General features: G+C 41.7%; 1 protein-coding gene and 1 long non-coding RNA gene across 3 annotated transcripts in view; one reads left to right on the forward strand and one right to left on the reverse strand.

Annotated features, from left to right (window-relative positions):
* The window catches only part of LOC111247094 (somatostatin receptor type 2-like), a 240,402-nt gene that overhangs the window by 171,711 nt on the left and 44,192 nt on the right, over positions 1-24,499 (reverse strand). The gene's annotated exons all lie outside the window — the stretch shown is intronic.
* LOC147756768 (uncharacterized) lies at positions 372-7,871 on the forward strand. The gene is made up of 3 exons (XR_015323300.1): positions 372-561; positions 6,522-6,647; positions 7,285-7,871. It is a non-coding gene; the product is annotated as an uncharacterized LOC147756768 (long non-coding RNA).

Consider the following 24,499-nt stretch of genomic DNA (forward strand, 5'->3'; position numbering starts at 1 on the left):
AAACTGCTTGCAAGTCACGACTTTGCTGGTTTTTAACACGCAGTATATCTACTGTTTTAATAAGGCTCGAACTGATCGAGTCCGTTCTACGATAAGCACATAGTGTATCATATTGTTCCACGAGAAACGTTCGTTTGGTGATATAAATAAACATATAGCTACCATCCTGCCACTATATCCGGCATAGCTTTGATTTCGTTCGGACTTCGTCCTTTTTATTTGCCCGGTACAGTTGATTCTGGGTTAACGTTTATGACAGAGATTTCCTTTGCGTCCTTTTTTTCCTAATAACGTTTTTTCCTTCGCGAAAATTCCTATTTTGTCGAAACTAATTTCCCCCCCCCCCCCCCCCCGTTTCCAGATGAGTCACAGTTAAACGATCAACTCTTCAGATCCTTTGGCAGTGACTTTCATTCTTCTGCGAAGACAGCACCGAAATACGCTTCTCTCACACGATCGCTCGTACCTTGAAAGGCTTGAGGTGATGGAACTGTTGTTGACAAACCTTTCACAAACAGACCGTGCAGAAAAATAGAATCTACTATTCAACTATTACATACTGTAAGTATGACGTTCGAGATATGGATAATTACTGTTCTGTACTGGAAGGTAGCCAGTGTCTTTTGTCATCATTGTTCGGGTGATAAGTAGACTTCTCCCATCGGTACTCAAGTAAACCTCAATGTGATCTAATCTATTCGAGTAATTTCCTGCTAGACGACTGTGTATTTCATAGTAAGTCCATTTGTGCAATAAGTTTCTCTTGCCAAGTTGCACTAAACACCACCTGACCAATGACGGCTTTTTAGAATCCAGCTCAAGAGCCATTATATGAATCACTGTGAATGATACATTTGCTATTTCAACATAATCGCATAAACGGACGCCACTTTACCATGGAGAAGTTTACTTGTTGTTTGACTTCAGTGTATGTAAAGAGTAAAAGATCTTGCGCTAAATCTACTTAAATAGTGAGGAAGTCATAATTTTAGAGCCGGTAAACATAGTCGTAGGGCATTGCTCCCATAAAATGGGATTGTTCAGTAAATGCCGATAATGTGCATGAAGGGCACACACGATCTGGAGCCCGATTTTGATGACCTCAAGCTGGAACTGGTAGCAAGAGAGCTCAGAAGAAGTACGTCAACAGCTATGGTAGTCAGGTGAGTACAGTTTCGACCTGCGAAGCATCACCCATCAGGCCGACATTAACACTCTAAGTTAAATAATACGAAAGCTTGCTGTCGACGTGGAGTAAATGAAGCCACCTTGTATTTTGATCACTTGCTGTTTGGTCTACGAAAGGAACTATAACAAAGCAATAATCGTTGTTCTCAAGCTTGTTTTCTTCACAATAACAAGCAGCACGTCAAGGTGTGGACTTTAAGTTGTGACCTGACAGTTCACAGCTGTTTGCGTCTCATTGGGTAGGAGAATTAGGGTGTATAACCTTCATTCGCTAAAGCTACGCTCTAACTGTGACTGATTCATAAATGCGCTAAAAATTGATTCGATGGTGATATGTCCCCATACGCTCAATTGAACCGGAATCGTGACAGGCGTGGGGAATAACTAAGTCTGCACTAAGCACAAAGCAAAGGCTGATGTTTCGAGGATCTACGCATAAATAATCTATTAAATTTACATCAGAAAAGTGTTACACAATCAAGAACACCTTAATTTTCCTTCAAATCAATTGTGTTTCGACACAAACAGTCATGACGACTAGCACTTCTAACCAATGCGATCTTTTCTGTATATATGCCTATCTGTATGCTTCTATTCCCTGGCCGATAATGCACAAGCTGATCTACCACAAAACAGCACAAAATCGTGCATGTGGGTGGGCGACGTATTGACAGACGTAGCAACGAGGACAGTCGCAGAGAAAATCCCGCAAACTGACGACTGCTATCGTTTGTTTTGGTTGTTCCCGACGTCGTTCACGCAGGGGAAAAGGCTTCCTTACTTTCAACTTAATTGCCCTTCCTTCTGAGTCAGATTCAAAATGCTTGGTAGCCTTCGTCTTCTACCTGGCCCCAGCTGAGTCTCACCTTTGCTCCTGTCAATTTTTCCTAGACACGATGCCTTTTTTCACAAGTTCACTGGCTAGAGTAGGAACTGCAGTAAGATCTTTCCTAGCAAACTCGGAAAAATTGCTGCGACGTCGATCGGTGCCAGATCGGAAAATGCCACAGACCGGACCACCTTCTGGAGGGGAGGCGCAAAGGGTCGCGGCAACTGCCGATTATTGATAAATTTCTCTCTACGCTCTGACAGTCTCTCTATGCTATTTTCTGGTTAAAGCAACATAGAACCAGCTATTTAGACCGCAGGATGCAACATAAACAACGGGACAACTGACTGCAACCTATGGCCGACTCCGACGCTGTCTGGCATCTAAGGGAGCTAGAGTCATCCTCAAGCTGTCGCACGTGAAATGTCCATTGACGAGCCTTAGCAACACGTAGCTTTTTTCCCTTATTATCGACGCTTTATTCATGTTCTTTAAGCAGACGGATGTTTGCCCTCTTTAGGATATTACTTCATACTAAAACAATTATTCAGGAGAGGACAGCAAGGTAAGCAATCGTTGGTCTTAGACCCGTGAATCGCCACCGACTGCCAGCGTTCAGACAGAACCCAGTGAACCTTCACTAGCCGAACCCCTAAGGAAAACGTCGGAAATGAGGCTAGACGCACCTTTGATCCCGACGTTCGATCTAAACGCACAAAGCCCTGAAGTACGGTCGTATTGACCGACGAAGCCATCCTCCGCCGAACCTAAATGGAATCGGCTATGCCAGAATGACTTGGGGAAAACAATAGAGAACTATGGGTGGCGAAGATCTAGAGATCTCGCTAGTGTTTGAGCTGAAGAGACGCAGAGAACTGGTTGCCAGTATACCAACGAATGTGATCAAACAAGGGGACTTGCCCCCTGATGGCTTTAAAAATCAATGAAAAGGTCGACTCCCGAAAACGAACCATCGGAACCATTCTGTGCGCCCACAAGCTGATCATCGACTTTTTGCGAACTCACGATTTGAGACACGAGAACACATAAAGAGCAAGAAGAAGAATACACACGCACAGTAGGTGAACGCCATCATCAGTGGAGTCAGTTAGAATGTCGGTACAGGGACGAGGTATGAGGGCGCTTGTTATCAAATGAGATAACCTTGTATAGGAATCTTCTTCCAAATAGAAATTAATTGAAAATCCCTGTTGCCGCTGATGCGGTTCGAAGAGAAGAAGAAATTGGATTACGTTTCCAAATTGCCTTCCTAGTCGCAAACGAATATCTTTGTGTAATGAAAAGAAGATCAACGTCCACATTACCAGCGATAGCAGCAGCAAAAGTAGCTAAAGAAGAAAAAAGTGCGAGCACAGGAAAACAAGAAAGAACAAAAGAAGATTCCGAGGATAGCGTGTCAGTGAGCGCTCCCAGCTGAATATATTGGGAAAATGGTTGGCATTTTCTTGGTTGCATCGTTATAAAACTTGAGAACTTAAATATAGCTGTTGTAAATCCTCTTTTAGCTTGGGCTTTTTAGACCATCGGTTGCTGGAACCGTAGCAGACTATAGCCAACCCGAACTGAAGTATAAGTCGGAATTTATAGCGTGAACAACGCAACATCTGTGATACCGCATAACGGATGTAATGGACTGCGGAGCTGATTAGATATAGGCCCAGGTTCGACGGGTAATAATAATAGAAACGTGCTTAAATCTATGGGTTTTTACTCTACACGTATAGGTATCGTTGCCATCGATAGGCGAATGCCACCGGGAAAAGACATATAGTAAACCAAATAAATCTTTTCAAACCGCGGAATCCGTGGACCAAGCTATATTCTTCGACGAACGTTAAAATAGATACATAACATTTTCAATTAATGAATACATGAACTTTATATGAAAGGTAAAGTTGTAGCATTTCATAATTAGATAACTGAAGCTAAGAGAGTGCTAGTACCAGATATGTATCGTATTTGAGATTCACTCGAGCTCTATTTTTCGCGTGTTGAATAAGTAAACATTTTGTACAGTATTACAGTTAAGCGTCGCTCTGGGAAACTGGCTACTAGCACGAAACGGAGTCTGTCTGCCAAGCTATGACATGTCTTTTAGTAGATAAACACCAGTGTACCACACAGGGGACTTAATATTTAGGTTGCATTTATGCTAGTTCTTTCAATGAGCATTAGACAGTATCCTTGATACTGTTTTTTTATTTGGTTTCCACCATATATGCGCAAAAACGCGGCAACGGCTTATCGACCAATACATACCCGCAATGCTTGCCCTCTTGGACGCAAGCCATATGCACCTAGAAACAGGAAGCTCTGAATGCTTGTTTTGCAAGCGAATCCAAAGAACAACACAGACGTTCGGCCTACCGTTATTACGATTTAACATCGTGTCGGATAACGATTTGCTCTTCTGTCAATAGTCTAAAAACATTCTTAGCAGATCGGCAAACTGAGAAGTTCACAGGTGATTTTTCTGCATGCTACATGCGCACCCGTCCATCTAAAATTGTATTCTGGGACTCTCAAACAAAGCTGGTTTTAATTACGTTCAGAAACATGTCGTCACCATTCCGAAAGGAGAAGTACAGCCAGCGAGGTCTAGTAAGACTTGCTCGGCGAGTCGTGAGGACTAGGGCCTTTAAAGGCTTCGTTGAACTCGGAAAATATAACACAAAGAAATTTTCGAAGAGTCGTAAAGCTATAGACACGACTAGAAAGTCGACTACTGGAAACGTTCGAAATCAAATGACCTATGAGGAAGGGATTGAAGGCAAACTACAAGAATTGATCGAGTGGCGCTTCTGCGCAATTTCTACGTGGGAAGTTGTCAGTGAACGAGAGTGCCTCGGCTGAACAGACCAAAGGGAATCAAAAAACATCACAGGCTAAACTCGATGGGCCTTCACTATCTCAAAACACAATGAGACGCCACAACACATCGTCTTAAAGACTGAGACGTTTACTTGGGCTACAGACGGCTTTTCCGAATGTAAAGGCATTTTTTGCCGTTTTCTTACTGTGTCAAAAAGCGCATTTCCCTGCTATCATTTGCTTTACTGCTTTTCAGGAGTAGTCTAATTAAATCTTTTTTCAACTAACAAAATAAAGGTGTACCCTCTGCTAAGTTGTACCTGGATTTCAGCAGGGCAGAATCCTTATGGCAGTTAGCTGTCGCCAACCTCCATGTCGAAACGAATCAGAGTTCGATACAGGCACTTAGCTCCGCTTTGCTACGGCGACCAAATCATAAAGATAGAAGTAGGACCGAAGCCAGCATGATTCCTCCTTTACAGGTAAATGCTGCTCTTCAACTGAATTAAGAAGAGCGTGAACAACAGCCGATAATATCATCAGCGATCGATGCTGCATAAATGAAAGAATCGAAAGAAGCACACAAATTTGTGGTATCTTAGAGATTTCCAGCTATTTTATCCGATGTGCGCTTTATAAGAGCGCCGGACAGCATACAGAGAAAATGACATTTGCCGTTGCACATCGTGAGAGGTATATAGGTATTAGGGACTTAGGGCCTACAAAGCGGTACATGCAGCCATTAGAGCATGAACAAAGAGTACTAAAGAAAAACAAAAATCGTCTCTTAAGTGTACTGCGTCTAAAGAAAAGTAGGAATTGTGATGAAAGCCTTGATATCTACATTAATATTATAACAATCCTATCGTTTTCACTGGAGTTGAAAATCGTTGAAACTAATTAGAGCTTTGACTCGGACTTGAAGAGCGCTTGGATCGATTTTACTGAGAAAAATCGTCACGCGAAAGCGTTTGGTGTAAAAGACCTTATTTCAGCGAAACAAAGTGCGACGATTCACAAACGTTCAACGCTCAGGTTTGCTGTATCAACGGTTGTGGCAATTATGTAGATAGGGAAACGTCTCGGGCGGATAACGTATTTTTTTTAATTAATTTTTGTTTTGTTAGAGACATTGTAATTTTTACTATTGGAGTTGATATGACAAACAGCCCCTGATGCGAGAGAGTAATAAATTAGCTTCTATATCGCTTACATATTTGCTTACTACGGAACACTCGCTTATATAGCCTAGATAATGCAATAGCTTAAATAAATACTTCGAGTTTCTCAATCAGACAGCTGATTCCACGCGCGAAACCAAGTGATTTGCACCCAGCTTCAAACCATTACCGTTTTAAGTGTCCTTAAGCTTAATTATCCTGAACAGACTGCTTTCCGACAGCCTGATAGTACAATTAGACGATGCAAATGCGGATATGGATTTTTATGTTATATTATCAGAATATTTAGAGTTAACTTCGGACGACCTAAATATAGGAATTCAAATCGATGCTGGTCGATGCTAATCCGCTAGTCACACGATGATGCCTGCCAGCCTTATGTGTAAAACAATACGCAGGCGACAAGGCAAGATACTACGACACAGTTCTCTGAAATGTTCGTGAAGTTCTCGTCGTCTTCAATAAATAGGACCACAATCGGATTTTTCCAGCACAACTCGGCCGAAACCGCACGACGTCTACGATACTCTTCTGTTGCAGTGATGGTGTTTTCTAGTATGAAATATAGAACGAGACTATGAATAATGCCTCTGTCAACCTCGCAACATCGATCAAAAGTAAGTTACGCATCAGCAGAAGTCGTACATAACCCCTAATATCGTCAAGGCTTTGACTGATCTTCTAAAAATCATCGTTAGTTATCGAATTGACCCTGATAGAGTCGTTGCACCCGTCACTTTCGTTCTAGTCTAGTCTCTTAAAATGAGCATTGCTCTTCGGGTCGATGTGCTTGAATCAAAACAAATAGAGGTAAGAACCAATTGTTTACAGAATATAAATATAATCACACGATTATAAATAGTTTTCTCATTATGCGTTATAACATCATATTATAATCATATAAAACAAATAACGACTGCAAAAATAAGGACAGACAAATCAATGATCTTTAATCAACTCGTAGGGAAGAGTTGCCATCGAGAACTGTCTGCTTATCTTTATGGAACGCGTATACCTTTGATACTTTATAACATAACACAATATACTAGTCTGAGAAAATGCGAATTGCATGTCTCTATATACACATTAGACGATAGCCTTCTTTTATTTGTCTTCACCGCCTTCATTTTGTCTTACCACTTGCTCTGTTAAAGACAAGCAGTATTCACAATCCGCCAAATATTCGGATATGCTACGAAGATATCAAACGATAATGAATTGACGATACATCCTTTGCGTGACTTTTCTTCACAGATAGATCCCATTTTGTTCCTCGTCTGTTCCAATCCAGACGAAAGTACGAAAGGTCATGGGTTCTTAGAGTGTCTTCAACGGGGTAACTTCAGCCACACCCTATTTGAACCCCTCGTTCGCCAACGATTCTACATAAATCGATGACATAAGACTCCAAAGAGCCGCCTCCCTCCTCTCAGCTACGAGGTTTTCCCTGGCTATATTGCTCATAGTATTGCCTCAAATACCAACAGAATTGGATGGATGAAACGAATACAACGGGTGGAGGTGTTACGTCCAACACCGCTTGCTTCAAGAGCCAACGATCCGAGGAAGCCTGAACAGGGTAGAACAAACTGAAAAACAAAAAGCCAAGGATTCTGCTATCAAAATAGATAGACTGGGTAAAAGTGGAATGAAGGAAGAACCCAGGTGTGATATGAAAAGCGCAATATAACCACCACAAAGGGGCTGACGGATCGAGCACCAAAGAAATGCTTCGGCGGGAAGGGTTCGAACTCAAAAATTTTTCTTAAACACCTTTCGAGGCAGAGTGACAGAAAAGGTATATGAAAAAGTTAGACGAATGTCCCATGTATCTTATGGCGAAATCCATTCATATACCAACTTGGAATAAAAAAAAAAACAAGAGCAAACCATGTCCGCACGTTTCATTTCACTATAATTACATTGAGTTTATAGAATATTTCTTCTTTCGCATGCATTTTTAAATAAATCATTTGAATTAAACATCCAGTGATACTTCAAACCCACGTAAGTTTTTTTTTAACTCATTTGCCAGGCGGCTGAGTTTGCATTAAAAATGTCAGTTTCTTATCTTGGAATTATGTTTAGATTAATCTATATAGCAGAAGTTCCGTTAAAAAATGAACGCACAACTAAACATTTTTCAGCTGCTTTACTGTGGTGCCTTCTCGCGATATTAAGGAAAATATACTTGAGCTTATGTCTTTTCCGTCATAGAAATAAACATATATAGAAACAGCCTGTTTAAGCAATTTTCATTAAAAGGCTTTTTAGGCCAAGAGTTCCTTATCGTGTCGCTCAGTGTGAGTTGTCGAAACCATGTAACGATAAGAGAAACCAATTTGTTGTAGTTCGCTCGCAGAAACTATCCGACACCTACACGACCCAACGGGTGCTCCGAGACACGAACGGGGGGATAAACTGAACGTGTACAACCACCACATGACACATGTAACCTGAAAGGCAGACTGGAGCAAATGTAGTGTGGGTAAATATCTGCATCTAGATCCGCTTGAAGAATATTTCCGTAGAAAAAAAATGCTCTGCTGGAAATCAAATTAAGCACATATTTGAAGTTCTCTGGGTAAATATTGAGTTTCAATTTCCATATTAGTTATCATTGTCAGGTAGTAGATATAAAATATGTTCCAAATCGAGTACGTCACGCTGTCACGAAATAATAATGATAGTTCGCCCAATGAACTTCGTCGAGTGTCGATGAGTTCATAACGGACCAAAAAGGTAATACGTTTCAAAGTACTGTTTTTTCTCAATGCTTTGTAAGGATCAGCAGTATAAAACGATACAAATATAGGAGAACTCCAGGTACGCAATATTGATTTCCCTTTATGAATGATCTTTTCAATGACAGAGATAATGATTCAATGTTGCCTTACGAGCACATACGCACCAACTCGACATGAAATGTCTACAGGAGTACGGGTACGGAAACGGCTAGTTATGAACGAGTAGCTGTCGTGTGTCTCCCACCTCGAGATACCGCTCTACCGATCAAAGCATGTCAATGCGTAAAGGTCGAGGTAAATATGGTCCAGTCGGGGCGAAGGTACCTCTTACTAATTTCGATTTGTAATTTTCGTCTCTTCCTCAGATTCTTAGTTAGTCGTCATTTCGTGGCAATCCGTGTCAACAGGATTCAGTGCGCGTGTTTTTTAAAGTCGCCAGAGCAGACGACGAAGAACAAGGGGAACAACAGACCTGAATGATTTTGCATCTACAGAAGCGCGGAAGCAGTCCCGATAACTCAGCGTGTAATATATGGCCTGCGAATCTTACGAACAGGCTTGGTCTAGATTCGAACCCCCGTATAGACGCACGTTCGTTTCGTTTTGGGAGCCAGCCGTCTTACGCAATGCCTAAAGGCAATAGCAGACATGAAACTTAGAGTGTAGAGGGAAGGAACTCAAGGAATATAAAGTGCCCAATCGAGGGCCATCCTTAGCTAGAGGCAGTTAATACGCTTATGGTGCTAACAGTTGACACGGTACCCTTAATATAAAGCGTTTCTCAATCGAAATGGAGAGGACTCTCTGGGAATGCCACCTCTGAGTACGATTAGTGCAGACACAGTGTGCCGTTGAAGCAATAGATCTGTTTCATACTATTCATTGAAATAGTAAGTAACATGGCATGAACAAAAAGCTCGTCAAGGCTGGCTGATCATAAGACCCTTGTATACGTGCGTATTTTTCTTATTCAATTCTATAAATATATTATCACTCACCAAACGGAACCCTTTATGGCAAATTGAGTTGTTGTAGCTGTTGATAATAATAATAAGGCAGCAGCAGCTCTGGTTAGGAGTGAAGAATTGCGCGCATTTTACTAACTCCATTGAAGCCTAACCGTGGTTAGTTGTCGTTGACTGCTATAGAGACAATGTACGGTAAACTTTTTTAAGCAAAACATTCTTTTGATTGCTAACTTACTTTGCCGCCCCTTTCTTCTAACCGTATCTTCTGAATAAAGGAAACTTTGCCACGATAATAAAAAAATAGAGAGAAATGCTTTTCAAGCGAAGTGTTCTGTCGATGCATTGTGGGACTGCCTCCTGCTGCTACTTAGAAACCATATAGGTAACTTTCAAAATTAGCGCGTCGCTCATATAGGGAGAACAAAGAGGCGATGCAGCAGGTATAAAACACAGATAATTCCTCGCAAAGCTAGTCGTTTGGATTTATCCGCGACCAAATTTGCTAGTCACTTGTCACACGTGCCAGCAGATCCCTGCTTGGTAACCAAACTAGAAGAAAAATTAACGATCGGGGTAACGCAATAACAGTGATAATATGCAATCAAGTAAGTTGATAAACGGTACCCTAATCGAATCTCACGTTCGTCACCAACGTAGACAGCGAACTTAACAACGAACGTAACAATTAACCTGATTAAATCTCAGTGAGTAGTAATACTCGCTGAGATTTAATCAGGAAGGCTGTGGGAAGGTCAACAGGGCAGGACGGTCTTTAGCATATATCGGGTTCTCCTGGATGGCGCAAACGTGCTACTACGTCGATATCGTAAAAGCAAAACTTGTCTCTTATCCCGTCGTCCAGGATCGCCGATAAGAGAAAAGGACACGACAAGCCAAAAGGCCTTTTCCTTTAAATAAGTAACCGTATGCAATTTCGGACCTCATTCATCACGTCGTAATACTTTACTTAGCTACGGAGTTTTCCGTTAAAATTGTTCAGGTGCAGAAGCTAGCCGACGCGAGCACAGACGCTAGTGCTCTTACATAGATACTGATTGCATTGTGCACTATCCGGTAGCTACGGCAAACGCATGACGGAGCTATTTTACTTGCGACAAACAGGAACATCTGTAGTCTATGGAAAACTCTCGTTTATGTTCATATCTGGAGCCTGCTCATCCAGGCGGATATGAAGGAGTACCTGATTGATTGTTTAACTACTTCACTCAATCACGTGACGAGGGAGATGGCAGAGTTGCAACGACGCCATAAAATAATTACTAGTGATATATTTCTGCAGCCGGATTGCCTGCCAACTTATAGGACAAATTACCCTTGTAGGGGCTCATCTCTGTTTACAGAGGCAGTCCCCTCAAGCGACTCAAAAGCCATGCCCTTGTTATAGCTATTATACATGATAAATATTATATATGAGAATATAATAATAAATGATACAAGCCTTCAGAAAAGAAAAACATTACTAAGCCTTTTGTTTTTTTAGGGGACCAGCTACTAGTGTGTTGTCAATGTTGTGAATCAGATAATAGTTGTTGATGAATAAAAGTGTTTCCGCGGCTTACGCTCATGATCTAGCCGGTAAGCGTTCATGTGTCTTCGTCCAGATTCTCTATATGGCCACTAATCATTGGCGAGTTCAAACCATTTGAATCCTGCTATGACCTTCAGAAGATTTACCTAAAACGGAGATGAGATATTTGCCTACGTACTGTATAGCTCAAACATTTTCCTATACCTTTGCAACACACTAAATTAGACCTAGCAAGGTTATTTTTAAAAACTGGCTGACTAGCTTATTTAAGTCAATAGCCTCAGGATTTCGGGTAACCGACGCAGCCAGTGATTTTCTTAGGCCAAGCACAGTCTAATCGGTTACTTTTGTTATCTGGCCAGAAAAATGGGTTAAAAACGAAATCCTATTCGATATGGAAACAGATAGACTTGCAAGAACAAGCTTGTTTCTCGCTCAGAAACAGTTCGATTCTAGTTGACAAAGGTCGCACGGTAAACGTATTGTGATTATCAACTGAATTGTTAAATATAACTCTATAAATTAATAAAACAAGCACAAAAAACTCTCGTTTCTTAAAATCATACGAGCAATGCTCCTAGGTTTTGGCTATAAATTTAATACTTATCTGAGTGCAAATGGCTGCACATGGCAAAGTTAACGTGTTTAGTCATATTTCAGTGATTTCTAGATTGCGGGAGCCAAACATTGGTAAATCAACCTTTGTAATATTTTCAGTTGATCATGTGCTAAGGACGACAAGCCATTTTGATGCACCGTGCTGTTCTACGGTATTTTTTTCTTTTTGTCATCTCAAAAAAATCCCCACTATTCTGTGCCACGCTTCTTAGCTTAACCAGATCATAGTATCGACGGCAAAACAATTTCATCTTAAGCAGTAACAATAACACAGTTTCCACTCACCCTTCTTTATAGCTTAATCTTTCCCGGTATTTACTTTATTCGTTAGGACACATAATGCAGTCGAAACGTACACACGACAAATTGAATCAGATGGGCAGGGCACTGGCCGGCGAGCCTGGTTTGCAGAACTAGTGCCAGGAAGACAGCCTCTAACCCGAATCCCTTGAGAATACGCTTTCTTTAGACAGGACGTTGTCGCTACTCCTCAATGTGCGTCGGTCGTACGGTTGCTTTTGGTATGTTTTCCGTAAAAAATAACACTTTTTTTGTCCAGTTAGCAAAGTGTTGGCAACAAATAGATTGTCTAAATAGTGGAAAAAAGATGTTTCGAAGTGGAAACTTCGTTCGTTTTGCAGCCCGCGCAAGCGTTAGCGTATATCTAGTTCGAGGCATTGAAGGCGGAAGCATCAGAGGAGTAATTGCTACTTTGGTCAGTGAATAAAATTAAACTGACCGTAGCTGAATAGAATAAGTTCCTAAATGAGCCGAAGTTAAAATGTTGCGTTTCGCTGCATATTAACCGATCATTCTCAAAGGTGTCCACCTTCTCTGTGCGTTACGAGTAAAAGTAACTTAAGATGCAGTCACTGGAATTGGCTGATCCATATGTCGTCCATGGACACAGATCAGACGTTGCTAAACTGTCCCCAGAAGAATTTAAAGTCTTTTAGTTGTTGGCGCAACAAATTATAAACTTGCCTCCTGGCAAGTTTATAATTTGTTCGTTTAGTAATGGATTTTGAAAGAAGTAGACATTTAACGTTTGAACAACAGTCTTAGATAGAAAAACAACTTGATTTGTTTTACCTACAAAAAGTAAGATCAATATTAGCGATATTGTTATTTTCAAAACAAAACAGAACATGTTGGTCATGTGCCTGTTGATCTTTAGGTGTTACGCTATGGGGCTGGCCTCACTCAATAAGAGCTGCGAATAGAGGGATTCTTCAAAATGGTTGTGATGCTCTATGTATTCAAATCCGGTGGTTTCCTTAATACCAATGTGGGTTCCTCTTGATATTCCTATATATAAAAGATACGTTTTTACTGAAACCGAAGGATTTTCTTTGATTTCAATAAAGCTATTTTTTCTTTATGACTCTTTTACGACAAATTTGTAAATCATTCTTTAACTGGTTGGAATGTGCTGCTCGAAAACTATAAAAATAGCCTAATTTGCATATGTAGAAGGTAAGGTGGCACTGATTTTTGTTTTATTGACGTATCTTTGTTCTTTTAGGTTTTTGCCGCCGAAGTACTTTTGAGCTGCTGTAAATATAAAATTGACGGCGTTGCATTGTCTTCAAATGATTCCTATTTTGTCCTGCAGGTAACGAAAAAGTCACAGGAATTTGCCCCATACGAACCCGTATGTCTTATAAGAGTTGCAAACTTCCAGTAGGCACAGCCTTAACTGATAGATTGTGCCCCTTCGAAGATACAACTGTTCGATGCCAAGCTTTATACGTCTTCCCAAGGAATCTGAACAAACGGATATCGGAAATTCATGGCTTTTCAACCGCTTACATCTGGGAACTAATTCTACAGATATTCTAGAGGAAGCGTACTACAGTAGCGTTTAAAGATAACGTGTCAGTCCTTTCGAATCTGTTCTTCCTCGTAAGTAAAGGCTTACGTATACAGCAGTTAATGGCAATGACTATTACATATTTTGTGAGTGAGACAGTCCTTCCTACTCTATTTGCTCGTGCGTTGTCACAAGGTAAAATTCTGTTCATTTGATTCTTAGATCTGTTAGAACCTCGTTTTTATTTTCTGTAGGCTTATGTCTTCTTCTTTTTGTTAAACAAAGACTTTTAAGGATTAATCATAAGTATTACTTGGGTAGAATATTTACTTCCTATAGGAACCTACCAAAATTAACATGCATATATATATATATATGTACGCAAAAATATAAATATGCTATGCAAAAATAGCATGCATAGGTAACCACACCAGAGCAAACCAGACAGAAATCTAACAATTTATTTCTAGATTCAAACTTCATTCTTGTCATACAGAACGACTCGGAGTATGTTGAAAACAGTCCCAAAAGGTCTAAGCATTCAGGTAAGCCCCCTAACCACGTAAGAGCCTTTCATCAGTGCATGCCTTTACTCCTCCAACGATTTCGAGTGAAGCATTAGCTACTTCCGGAGTAGAAACTTCGATAAGACAGTGACGCTGCACTAGTGCGACGACTGCAACACCGAAGCAGACCATAAGTCCTACAGTGGCCGTTTCGCCTAACCACGAAGAAAGAAAGGCTCTATTGCAATGAAAACCTTGCGGAAGAGACAAACCAACAGGCAATGTCTTGGCTTTTCGAATGGAGCCGGAAAACGGGCTGTCATTATTAGAGGTCCGGGACTAGTATATGTGACGAGTTGCTATTTTTATACAATGGTATGTGTTCGGCAACAGAGAACAGGCAGCGGACTTCGAAGTGTGATTTGTCGGCGTACCATGATACACCGGAAGCAGCACAATAAAGTAGGACTTGTAGCCCTAACGACTTCGGTCCTTCTTCTGGCTTCGTCAAGCCTTTCAAGCCCTACTGTTACAGAAATTATTGGATCAAGTCGCCTCACTTGAGACGCATATGTAATTAAGCTGTATGTATTAGATTTTGTTGTTTTCTTTTTGTTAACGATAACCGATTTAGCTGATGAACGAGCTTTGGAGGTCGTTCAATATAGTTTATCTTTTCAAATGCCCTATCTGAGTTACTATTTAACCTTATTTTAGGGCGCTCTGGTTATATCGAGCGTGTCAGTTATCTATATAGTTTGAGTTACCGAAAGCGAAGTAGATTTGTTTTTTTTGCGGGCGACGCCGCTATATAGAAAAAAAAACCAAAACATAAAACAGGGGTTTTATGTTTTGGTGGACCTACATCCTTGTCCGGGCGGGTTCTACCTCCTGGCTTTCTAAGACACAGGCTTTGGAAAACCTGAAATATAAAACCACAAAAATGTTTCTTAGCTGTGTGTTCGTTAGCCTAAATAAATAGTGTTCCAGGAGCTACGCGACTGCGCAAGACTAATCAGAATATAGATAATTTCGAAGGTAACGCTTCATGCGATATTTTTTTGTACTTTTCTCTATAAATACGTGTTTAACAAGAATGGGTATTTCAGAACAAACATGAGAGATCAAATCCATAAAGGTGTTTTCTTAGACGATAATGTATGTTGTTTAAAGTCCTCTCTTCCAGATGTTTAGCCGAGTTTGATGCTTTTACTTCTCAAGCTGTCTCTATTTTCTCTTCATTTTTTTTTCTTATTTTAGCATATGCATTACTATTTAAAGCGCATTTAGTAAGAAAGTGCACCGAAGTTTCTTGCCAAACACATTTCAACTTTGGTTGGGGGTGCGTATTCTTCCGAGCACCGTATGAAAGCAAGCTTGGCGTCATTACGCTATGTTAAGCCCTCGAATTTAAATATAATATGTGTTACATGTAGCTAATTCATTACATTCTGTGCAAGATAAATTTCACCGCCATACGGCTTCCGTGCTTCTGCTGAACTCAATATACATCTTAGCACGACGGAGCTTTGCAGGTTAAAATGTTTGTAAAGCTTTGTTTTGATCGTCCAGTTTTATTACTCTGCTGTTCTCAACGGATAAAAAATACAATTTCTCTGCCTGGAGTGAATTAGAACGATCATATTGGTGGTTTGCCCGCTTCTGGAAGTCCTTCCGGACCATGCTAAACAACATACAACAAAGAGTAGATGTCTAAGACTTTGTATTGAACTCATATTTAACCGCTTTTGCGAAAAACTCCATGGATACCCTATTCTCCTGTATATTAGTTTCGGCTAGAATATTTTGGTTCTTCTCCTTTATTTGCCTCCACCACGTCATCACTTGGCTTTACTTCGGTCTGATTTTCTAGCATTGTATTTTCGCTCACTCTGGTTCTGTTAGTGTTATAATTGTGTATATCTCCATTGGTATTGAGACGAGGATGAGTTCTGCTTCCCTTCATCTACCACCTTGTTCCCTAACCGCCGTAGCTTACTGCCACTCATACCGTCGTTAACCTGCAATCCTCCATGGAATTGCCGGCTCTGTGGGGCGATCAGAGGCTTTTTTTCCTGACTCCTATACCTTGTTCATGTCTGTAAATAATGAAAAAGCGCACGACATGAGCCACATTTCACACTGTTTTTATACGTATGTTCATAGGTGTCTGAGGCGTTCTTCATTTTATCCCTAATAAGTCTTAACGATTTGGCCTAAGGGTTTTCCCGTTCGTTAAATTTGCACAAGTTGTGCTTGGAGGTTTCGCTAGACTTTATAGGATAACTTCCCGATATTGTAAATCAGACATTGATTGCACCCGCACCTTTTGAAGCTATACGTTTTTTCCACGTACGAGTGTATAACAAAATCAGACAGCTGGACCAGTGTGCAAATTCGAATGTCAGCCCACTGATATGTCCTATGATTTCAATGTTGTATATGTAATATGTACACAGCTTATTATATTCACAGAATTATAATATATAATATACTATGTATAAATGGTGTTCCGGCGATTTTTCCGATTAACAGAAGATGATTGAGGTCATCTGGATAAAAAGCTGAAGAAAATAAGATGAATTGGTTTGCATGGCACGATAAAGTTCTTGCAGACATGCCGGCGTAACTCCAACAAGCTGTGATCAAAATTTTTAGGCTCTGGACGTATGTCTACTACGATAAATAACCTGCGACAGTTATCTAAATTTATCTCAAAAATAACATGAGAGAAGGGGCACCTTATATTATTTAGCCCTTTTTTTTATCAGCGTAAAAGCTTTATCTTTAATTTACTATAATGCGTTGCATATTTTTCTCTAAAAAAAACGAACTCATGTAAAATAAAAAAATATTGTAGGCCCGACTGAATAGCCTAATCGAAGTTATTGAAGCGAAACGTGAAATGATGCGTTATGTTCGGCTCTGGCAATCGTTTTGCTAACCCTGAGCACCTACCGCTCGTCTAATGTACTTATCATATTAGTAGTAAGTAGTTGCGCTTTTGTCTCAGATCATGCCGCATATGCACGACCGCATATTCAATGTCGATAAGGAATAGAGCGCATATCGTACAAAGCGCGGGTTCATAACCCAGAAGATGATGGCGGAGAGATGGGCCTGCCAGTTGTCAGATGCCACACGGCATGACTAGCACTTCTTAAATTCTTCTTCTGCTTTGTTTGACACTGGGACGCTAAGCAATAGTTGGAATAAATTGGAAAAGAATGGCCACAAACTGTTTGCGGCCATGCTCTTCCAACATACGCCATACATACGGTACATATTGTGGATACACATGGCAAATGTAAAAAATCACTAGCGATTTTTGACTATCCAAGACCATTGTTGTTTATTCTGGTCGAATACTTTATTAATGAAGCCGCACCAAAAAACGATTCTAATTGGCTGGTCCAATTGTCAAAAAAGACCATTTTTGCTCTGTCACACTCTGCGTACACTCTATTAACATGTGTATCGTACACCAAGAAACCCAGTATATACACACACACCCAGTTCGAGTGATTTGTGCCGTATGCCAAAAAAAAAGAGTATAGTCTCAAGCATATAGAAATGACAGTGATTAAACGAGACACGTGAGGGAAAAGTATTGCCTGCGTTCGCGTCTCCACTGCATAGTCAGTTAGTACCGATGTAGGCTGTGAAGTAAATGCTCATCTTAGAGCCACGCGAGCTTATCGCACGACAGGATCAGAAAGGCAGACGTGACCGTCCATTCCAAATCGAAGCCGGACTTTAGAAGGCAGAGTTTGTCATTGCTACTGCCACCCCCATGAAGATGTGGTAAAGAAGATCGAATGCGCAATGTCTACAAACGCTAAGCCTGTCGCCTTTGTGCACATTTTTAACCTCTATATATCTTCAAACGACCCGTCAGCTGGTAGCGCATACTTCCATTAAGCGTACTCACGTATATCGTTAGCGAGTAGCAACATTCCATCTGACTACGCGCGAACATATATGTTAAATATAACTGTTGCCAACTGTGTCAGCAGTTCCGGGTCGATGTTCCCTTTCCTTGTTCAATAAAACCCTTGAGCAAGATTGATTGGTTTCCCCCAACAGTGGTTCCTCTGGCGTGACCCACTTTCCCTGAGCTTAGCCCTATACTGCGGTGCCTATTTTCGCATCACATCTAGACACACGCATAGATTGCACTTATCGTCATGGTGGCTTTTGTTATGGTGGTTACTTAAAAATTGGCAGAAGTAGAACATCCGCATTAGCAGAGGCGTCGACAACGGCCACGACTATTCTTTGCCATTCGAGTTGTGTAAGTGTTAAACAGTAGAGCGCGTCATAGGGGCTGTTACAGCAGCCTGCTTCAGGAAGGGGCCTCCTTGTTGACGTTGTGGCGGCCTCTGACGCTTGCCGCGTTTCGAGCTGTTGGCAGAGATCGACGACTTGTCTGGCCTCCTCCGTTCAGGCGTAAACAACCGTGCATCAGAGCGCTTGTTTCTGTACTGCCCCCTGTTTCTATTGGGGATACAAGTGTCTGCACTCGCTTTTCGTCAAACTCGTCAACATCCTTCTCGCCTGTACTCATCATACAGACGCGCTGCTCTGCGCCGAGTATCGTTACTTCGTCGACGTCGCCACCATCGTCATCGCAGCCACAGTCTCCCCTGCCGTAGCCCTAGGGTTTTGCTGCTCCTGTCGAAGTATCAGCAAAGAGGAGCGTTTGTCCCTTTGGCCATCGTCAGGCCAACTCACGCTTTCCCTGTCTTTCTGTCTTGGTGCTGACTTAGGTTACATATCACAGGAATAAACAGGGCTGGAGGTCGTTGACCAAACTAAGCACACGACTAGTCTGCCAACAATCTACTGCCAGCAGCTAACAGGCAATAGCCAGAACCAACATGTCTTTTCAAGACCCTGTATCGTGCTTCTTCATCTTCTATTTTAGATCTAAGCGGAGCTGCTTTTCCACGACAGTGAAGTACAAACCCAGACGCCTATCTAGTCGGGACACAGCAGCGGCCGCCACTGCCGAGACCATTCGACGCGTATTGAGCCTGGCCCTCGGGTTGACTAACCGTCCGCGCGGTCTCTAAGTAGTTTGTGCGGAATAGGGAATGGCAGACGGAGAAAAAAGAATGAATGACGCGCAGGGCTACTGAAGTCGAGGCGAGCGACTCCAGTGTAGTTAGTGTAGGGCCACGGTGAGACAGCAACGACGTCAAACAATTCTCCAAGTTTTTTTTTTTATTAAAACTGGCCGACGCTCTCTGCTATTGTCTACTGTTGTTGATGTTCGGATTGAAACCGGGGAACTACACTAAACGAGAAAAAGTCGCATGATGTCCCATTTCGGGGAATTAACCGTGTCCTCGACGTTCCGCTATGAGAAGACTTGATTATTTTTAAAGCTTGTATGACAAAAAAGAATAACGAATAAACAGTGGCACTTACTAAGACATTTTATTTTACTATCCAATAGCATAATTTTAGAAAATTACCCTAATTAGAGATAATATCAACAGCTCAACACTTCGCTGTCGGTTCCGAAATCAGGCGCAACACACGAAACAGCAGAGTCTCCAGCTCGCAGAACTGTAGTTTGCGCAACTGTTTATTACCACCACTATTATCTTCTAATCAGATTTGACTCCTCGATAGCAGCTAATAAAGAACTTCATAGAACATGGGCACTTAACTGTGTAAGCATAAAAATATAACGATCAACCTAGCTCATTTCTCAACGGCTGGTAGTCTTTGAATTTGTAATCGCGTCAGCAGCGCTAACTGGTGTTACTGGTGCTAATTAGTGGCCTGGAAACATTGAAAATTGTTAAAAATGGTATTGAAATTGATAGTATGGATCAAAAGAGCCGAAAAGCTAGCGACTTCTTATCTGGCGGCTCGTCGCAAGCATACATCACATACGGCATACTCGTATAAATAGTGACCACACGCTTACTCGCACATCTCGTCCTCGACTGCCGTCCCATATTGTAACACTTCGGGTAGCAACAAGACCCCAAGTTAGTGGACCCGTTCATCGGGTTGTGGTCGGAACTCGCACTACGCGCTGACCACAGCGCTAATTTTGTTGAGTTCAGAACACATGGGGCGGATGTAGGCCGAAAGCCGCTCCGAAGCTCCGTACCTCCAGGTCTCCACCAAAGCCTACCCGTGCCTATGTCGGACACATATATGTCTGCTTACATGCTGACAACGATGCGCTATGGTCGACCCTTGTTGTTGTTCTCCATCTGCTTCGTCTTTCTCTTCGACGCTTTTCCTTCCGCTCTCAACGTCCGATGCCTTGACACACTCATGTAACCCAGTTAACCTCACCTGTGCTTGTGAGACTTTGGAGTTCCTCTTCTTCTCGTATTGGCCTGTTGTTGTCCTATATCTGCCAAAAAAAGTAGCAGGCAAAAGCAAATGGGCAGGGGTTCAAAGGAGGTGGCGATTTTGGGCTAACCTGTGTTGTCATGAAGGCTTCAACAGCAGAAGCAGTAGCAGACGAAAGCATTCAGCATTTGATGCCATCGTAGTGTGAGTGTTTGTAATGAGGAAAGCGTCTGCAGAAACCGCAGTTATGATGCTGAGGCCACCAAATATAACAGCTATAGCAGCAGCGGTAAGAGTAGCCGTAATGGCGAACAAAGTATTCAGAGGGTAGCGTTTCATGTAGTTCTACATAATTGAGCATAAGCAACATGTCCATTCTTCGTTTTCGTCCTGATTCATATTCTACTTGTTCTGCCAGTCAACCTCTTCGAAGCCGGTTTTCAAAAGAACGATTCTATTCTACTACTATACAATGTGTGACGAAGCCAACGGTTTGTGACTCGAACAACGTAAACTACGTGGAAGGCTTCAACGCCGATGTCCGGGAGGAACGAACAACTGACGCGTTGTTGGTCCGCATGCTAGACTATTGCAGGGTAGCTGGAATAAGCGGATAAGGCCAAAGTAAAAAGGAAAGAGAATGGGGGAGAAGAATAGTTGAAGAGGCGTTTAGACTAAACGGAGAGGCGGCAGAGTTGAACAGTTGAAGCGGAACTAAAGGCACACGACGAAAACGATGCCAGTGAAAAAGACGAGAAGTCGAAAGGAGTAAGTAAGAGAAGTCAGTCTGCCACGCCGCTCTTTACCGGCCCACAACGGGAGCCTTGAGAGGCGCCAACGGGTGAACAACCACAACCCAGTGGGTTCCTCTAGAAACTGCCCTCTTTCGCGTCTGATCCTAGCGTCATGAATACACAAGGAGATTTCTCCGACTTTCCAATCAGCAGCTGCCGAAAAAGACGCCAGCGGCGCAACAACGGCAGCGGCCAGTCAACTATGCTTCATTTCTTTATGTCTCTCCAATTCTCTTCATCCCTCCTTCTGACGTAGTCATTCGCTTACAACTAAGGACCTTTTACAGGGTTCAAGGAGTGCTTTGAGGGCCTGGATGTTTCGCTCAAGCACGTTGCAGTCAGTGTACTGGCTGCCGTACCGCGGATATTCGACACGGCCTGTAGAGCTGGGCAGCAGCATCAACGGCAAAAAAGTCACCAGAAGTGCCTGCCGGCCTGCCCGTTTGTATGCGGTACATACAGGATAGAAAATGGCGGAAGAAGTGCAGAGCAGCTAAGATCTCCGCCCTGAGGCATCCCTTTGTTTCACTATCGCTCGGCCCCATTTCTGATGTGGTAAACACTCGACATTCTGCTCTTTCTGCTTTTGCATTTCCTGCTCCTGCTGCTGCTACTGCTCACAGAAGAGACTATGGCAGAATATCTTTTCCTACAGTAGCAGTAGGAGATTTACTTGTATATCGAATCGCCTTCTTCCCGACGGGGGCCATATTGGTACCAGCCGCTTGGGTGATGGCCCGCACTGGTCGCTATAGCCCAGAGCTATTCGCTTTTTCCTTATTAGTCTTACGTCTCGCTTGCACTCTCATTCGCATGTCTCTGAACGGCGAAAGAACGAACGAAATGGAGCACCATGGTATAAAATTATATTGATAGCTGTTTGACTGTTACGTAACTTCTAGGCTGCGTTAAACGTAGCAGGTGCCGTCAGAAGAGATAGAGATTTAGGTAGGTTCAGACAACGGAAAGAGTACATACGGCGATGGAGGATGAGCAGATTTTAATTAGAATATTTATATTTTAAATAGAATAGGATAGGATTGTCTTTTTCCCAGCATAGTTAAAAATTACATGCGACCCCTTTTTAATGTAGCTACATGTAAACTGGTACATTCGGATTCGGAAAAACTTTGTCGTGCGCCACCTCACCACGCACCAGTTAAAAATTAGCTTTTTCAAAACAAACAATAAACCTATCAGGGCGAAGAACAGTGCGTCGCTTTCAGAATGTTGATGAAGATCAGCTGTTATAACGTTTTTCCACGCTGTACAAGCTTCTAGGCGAAATCGATGATCTAAGTTATCGCTTGCCTTTATGAGGTTTCTGAAAAAGAAATTTATTTTGGCTTAACTTCAAACTCACAGTTGTATCTAACTAGCTTAAAAAGCCATCTCTGATATACCTAGATTTTTAATCCAAAAATTCCCAGCGGTCGTTTTAAGGTAAGAAATATCGATTGTCTGTTGAATCGTCCAGATAACTTCACACGGTTAGCCTTTTTGGGCCTCTTTGCATTTTTAAAATTTTCTGGTCCTTTGGAGTCTTCGCATTTTTGGGACTTTTGGCGTGATATCAGCCCAGCATTTAATTACATTGGAATTCTTATATATGGCATGTGTGTGAGGGACATCTTAACGAGCTCTCATATATATATATATAGATATATATATATATATCATTTGAAGCATGTAAAAAAAGAGTCGTTCGAATCTGCTTTTATTTAGACGCAGTTTAGAAACGGAAGATGTTCATTCAGACGCCCCACCTCGTAGGGCTGTCTTTTAAAGTTAATTCGAATATAATTAGAACTTACAAGAGCTTTCCATACCAAAGTTATCGAACCACTGTGATTCATTATTAGATTGTAGAAACGGAACGATATGTTTATGACCAAGCAAGTGTTCTGTTCTTCAAGTAAATATAATGTAAAATGCAACAATGAAGACAAATTCTATTACCGACTTGGTAGCTATAATTCAATTATTCAGCCACTACATACACCCCAGTCAATTAAAGCTGTAACGCGTTTTAATTTAAAGATTTTATTAAACGTTACTTTTTATTTAGAAAAGCAGCGACCCGATAGCCAAGAACCTTGAACTCAATACGGAAAACCACTAAGTTGCCCATATACGTAGAGCTAGTCGGTAGGTGAGGATATAGGTATGTATTGCTTCTGTCGTAGACACCGACTAGCGCATGAAGATAACCTTTGTTTACAATAGAATGTTTGTCCTTAATACTTTCAATACTAAAAGTATCCGAGGAGGCGCGAAAGGAGCGAATCGTTTAGGTAACGAGATAGAATTAACACGACTGGTGACCTTGCCTGTCTGCCTAAATTTAGGCTAGTGGTGAGCTACATTTGCTTACTAATGCTTACCTTTTAAAGTATCGGGTCAATATTTTTACATTGCATTGGTGAGGGTCGCATGAGGACACGATTTGTTCAGAGTAAAGGATGTGTGACAAGGACCTTCAATAGGAACACAACCTGTTGATGTAAATATCCTGACTTTATTGATATCATATTAAGCCGATAGCCGCTGGCCGACATGGCGTCACCATAGAAAGTAGAATCGGAACCATTCCATGTCTTATTATATGCTATAAATTGATTTATTTAGATTATGGCGCACCTGCTTTCTAATTGTCTGCTCCTACTATTAACGACGGACAAAACAATTTGCCATCTTGCAAGATTCCCTTTTACCGGCTCAACAGAAATGTTTGGAATCGACTGATTGCGGCTCAATGCAAAACAAGACGGTCCGTTGCGACGTCAAGGATTATTGATCTAAGGTTTTCTCTAGAGACCCATTAGAACCATAGGATCTTGTGATATACATTCATTGCATTTGATGGTCTTTTGTCAGCTCTCTTTCACGTTCTGTTGTCACTAACTGAACTAAGCGGAACATCAGAGAAACGGACATCGAGAACAAGATGCACTATAATAGTGACGCTTGGCCACCCATACTCACTTTTTACTAATTTCCATGGTTTTTCCTCATTTACTACCCCAATCTTCCGCCGGCATAAAACAGGTGAATTAAAGGCTTAGCTGTGGTCCGCGTACGGAAAGGTACACGTGCGTGTGCTAAGCACCTAACTCAGCTTTTTGGTGCCGCATCAGTTGTGGATTGCAGCAG

This window comes from Varroa destructor, unplaced genomic scaffold (assembly GCF_002443255.2).
Source record: "Varroa destructor unplaced genomic scaffold, Vdes_3.0 BEIS01000003.1, whole genome shotgun sequence".
In the NCBI taxonomy this organism is placed as follows: Eukaryota; Metazoa; Arthropoda; class Arachnida; order Mesostigmata; family Varroidae; genus Varroa; species Varroa destructor.